Raw genomic sequence first — 4,272 nt, forward strand, 5'->3', positions numbered from 1 at the left:
AATTTGGTGTTCTTTTTACAGCATCATAATGTTTCCTTATTACCTCTAACGTTCTTTGATCTGTGATTTACTTCTTTGGGTTAAGCTTTGTCTAGTATTTTGTTGATAATGCACATTTCTTTCCCTGCCTTGCAGAAGTGGATACATATGAATTTCCCAGCACTTTGTTGCAAGTCTGTTTATCAGATCCTTTCCTCTGGGGCCAGCGAAAGGGTTGCCTAGGCACAGAAAGGGAAAGGCCAATGACAAACCTCACTGACTTCAGACCTATTTAGAGCTGATACATCATGCTGGCATTTTGTGGGTAATACCTTGCAATCCAGGTGTTGTTTTTGTCGGTCCTAGCTAGTCTCAAATTTTTCTAGGCCTTAGTATCTTGAGGCTAGGAGACTCTCCAGGTCTCCCAGTATTATACTTCTAGATGCTATTAGAAAGAAATATATAAGTAAAGATAAGGGGGAAAACAGGCTTCAAAATAAATCCTAAACATGAAAGTTAGCAGTGGGAGGAAAATACATTTTAAACTGTTTATATTTACTGATTTTAGCAATTATTTGCCCTCACTTTTTGCTGGAAGTTAGAAATCAAATCACTGTAGCTCTGCAGCTGTTCATTTGTTCTGTTTGATTTTGCCTTTCTCCTAATGAGTCATCACATCTTTGGGCACATAATGGGAGTCTTGAAGCTTAGAGAAGGCATTTATTTGATGAGGTCAGACCTGATCTCACGTTTAGAAATTTAGTTGAAAAACAGAATGAGTGGAGATTTTGAAGCCTACAAAGCTGTTATATCCCTTCTAAAGGATTTTGAATAATCATCCCTTATATTTGCATAGAATTTAAAATTTCCTCCCACTACAGCACTTTCAGGTACAATGTATCACAACACCATTGTGGGAGAGGAAAATCTGGGGTTATCTCCATTCTACAAATGAGAAAATTGAGGTTCACAGAGTAGTGATCTATGACTAGTCAGTGATATGTCTTAAACACAAATCCAAATCTGATTTTTAGCCCTGCCCTTCTTGAATTAAAACTTGGATCCTCTCTGAGAATAAGTTTATGTTTCCAGTTTCCAAATTAAAGTTGAATGAAATCATGAAATTCCTGCCTCTTCATTTCTCCCTTCCCACTTTCCCTCTTCAAAAAAAATTAATGTGAAAGCAACTTTTTTTCAACTGTCAGTGTAATGACCCAACACCTCCTGGACTCAGAATCCTCTAAATGTGGGGGGAAATGGTAGAAGTTAATCATTTTCACACAACCTGTCTGCGGTGAGATTTAATTATCACTTGACATATTTCTTGGTTTAAAATGATGACAGCTTTAAAAAGAGAGCCAGAGAGAGATAGAGAATCAATTCATTAGCTGGTGTCAGGTACCATATTAAAGTAACCCAGAAATACAGATGATCTTAGACAGCTGACAGCATGGTGCTTCCTGACACATACAGATGTCTCAGCAGCTGGGCTGAGAAAAAGAGCTGTGGTCAGGTTCTGAGAATGCCAACTTGTACCCCAGTTAGACCTTCCAGAGGGTGCTGGAGTAAATTTAATCATATCATTGGATTCTCAGATCCTATTCCAGATACTGAGATGCTCATTCATTCTGAAGAATTTTTAATGAGCACGATAATTCACTGTGATTTTTGCTTTGAAAGCCTGAAATATCTAGATAAAGGAAAGGCAATGGTAAATGTTTCTCTGTTTCTTGTGAAAATGAATGTTTTCTTTAAAACAGGGATGCTGGAAAAGCAAACATTTTGTATAGGATTATTATGGTGTAGCTTCAGAAAATATTTTCTTTCTTCTCTAGAAGTATGGTGTAGTGGCAAGCGCATTGGAGAGTCAGAGCAACTTAGTTCAAATCTCAGCTCTTGATGTTTGCTACCTATGTGACCTTGGACAAATCATTTAACACTCCAATTCTCTATTTGATCTCTGAAAAATGATGGCCCTGAGCTCCCTTCCAGCTTGAGTTTTACAGCAGTAGTTTCTCCAGAACAGTCTGGATCTCTCCTCCATTCCTAAGCCAATTTATCTTGTATCATGCTGATTCTCCCCCACCCCCACCCCCCATACATTACATTATTGCTAGTGTGTGTCAGATTCATATGACCAGAAACATTCATTAAGTGTCTACTGTGTGCAGAGTGCTGTGTTAGGTACTGGAGGAGATTCTAAATTCAGAAATGACTGTCTGCCCTCAGGAGACTTATTTGGTTTAATAGGGAGATAAGATACTGACACAAGTAGTTGTAATACTGCATAATTACATTGGAGACATATAGAGTAAGATGTGAGTTCTGAGGGATAAAGCTAATAACAACTGAGGGAATAAAGAAAGGCTTAATAGAGGAGATTGCATTAGAAACGGGAGTAACTGAATGGTTAGAAGTACAGGATATCTTATGGAAAAGTTGTAGAGCTATAGGTTCTGTGATAGTAAAATTAGGTGGGTTCAGAATTGGTTGAATGCCCGGATACTAAGTATAGTCATTGATGATCTGACTTCAACTTGGAAAGGGGGAAGGGTTCTCAATAGAGAGATTAAAAAATTATATTAACATGAATTCTATTAGAGATTCAAAGGGAGGAGAAACTGAGCAAGCTTCGCAGATGTACCTAACCACAATTTATTGATGTCAAAACAAATGGTGCTGAGTGGATCTTAGCCTTTTGCCTTTATCTTTGAATGTGCCAAGCTCACGTAAGGGCTAGGGAGTAGACTTAACTCTCCAGCACTTTCATCTAACATTCGTGGTCCACTGCTTCCCCCCAAACATACTCCCTATCACTTTTAGTTATTGAATAATAAACAAACCACTTACTTGTGTGTATGTCTGTTTTAAACAAATGTATATCAAATCTGAGTTATCCCTTCAACATAAATCACATCTTCTAGATTTTTAGCTATGATCTATTTTAGTGCCAGGGTAAGAGAAAGCCATGACCTATGATTATAGCCATCAAAAGTAAGCCACCAGTAAAGGGATATTCCTCAATAGAAGTTACTTGCACCAGAAGTGTCAAACATGTGACATCTCCTGAGTGTTTTCCAGAAGCAGATTAAAATGTAATTGGGCCAGACGGGGGCAGCATGGGTAAGTGCTGTGGCCTTCATACTGCTAGAAAGCTCCAAAGCCACAGGAGAGACCAAAAGTGGCATGACAAACAGTATAAGAAAGGGCATTTGAGCACTGCCTTGAAGGCCAACCTATTTGGAGGAGCATCTCCCGCAAAAGGGATTGTCTTGGACAAAGTTGGTGTGGAAGCCAAGCAGCCCAATTCTGCCATCAGGAAGTGTGTGAGAGTCTAGCTGATTAAGAACGACTAAAAATCACTGCCTTTGTTCCCAGTGATGGCTGCTTGAAATTTATTGAGGAAAATGATGAAGTTTTGGTTGCTGGATTTGATTGAAAAGGTCGTGCTGTTAGTAATATTCCTGGAGTCCGATTCAAGGTTGTAAAAGTTGCAAATGTTTCTCTTCTGGCCTTGTACAAAGGCAAGAAGGAAAGACCAAGATCATAAAAATTGTGTGATGTCTTTGTCGTAGTAAAAAATTTTCATGTAACAAAAAAATGTAATTGGGGAATATTAAAATAGACAAAAATAAAATAAAACATAGGTAATGGTAATTTGTGGTTTTCTAAGTCAAGATGTACCCACAGAACCTACAGAGAACCTTATGTACACTTCAGAGGACCCCATTTCTGTTTAAGTTTGACCCCACTGCCATATACCAATGGAAAAATGAAGTAAGCCAAATGATGACATACATAACTGTTGAAATATGGTGAAGTTTTTGATATGCCTTAGGTACAAATAATTAAAGAACGGTCGTATTGGAAGTAACCTCAGTTTCTATTTAGCCCAATCTATGTTTGAACAAAGATTCCCCTCTTGTTCAAGTAGTTCTGTAATTTTTGCTTGGAGACCTCTATTGAGAAGAAAGGTGCTAACTGTTGGCAGCTCATTCCATTTTTATATGCCTTTAATTATTAGGAAACTTTGCCTTACTTTAAGAATTCATTTTTCTCTCTACAACTTCTACCTATTACTCCTAGTTCTTTCTCCTCTATAGAGGAAATCGAATCCTCCTTTTGAAACATGACTTCAGATGCTTAAAGACAACTGTCATTCTTTTTCCCTTCAGACTTTTTTCAAATGACTTGTTGTAGAGGCCCTTAACCATTCTGGACACTTCCATTTCTCTTCAGCTTATCAGTTTTTTTCCATAAGTGTGGAATTAAATATAGAACTGAATATTATTT

At 37.8% G+C, this 4,272-nt stretch overlaps 1 pseudogene; it reads left to right on the forward strand.

Moving 5' to 3' along the window:
• The first annotated feature begins 3,098 nt into the window (after positions 1–3,098).
• LOC110211718 (small ribosomal subunit protein uS12 pseudogene) lies at positions 3,099–3,529 on the forward strand (annotated as a pseudogene).
• Positions 3,530–4,272: the final 743 nt, after the last annotated feature.

This window comes from Phascolarctos cinereus, unplaced genomic scaffold, assembly GCF_003287225.1.
Source record: "Phascolarctos cinereus isolate Bilbo 61053 unplaced genomic scaffold, phaCin_HiC Scaffold_2;HRSCAF=192, whole genome shotgun sequence".
Lineage (NCBI taxonomy): Eukaryota > Metazoa > Chordata > Mammalia > Diprotodontia > Phascolarctidae > Phascolarctos > Phascolarctos cinereus.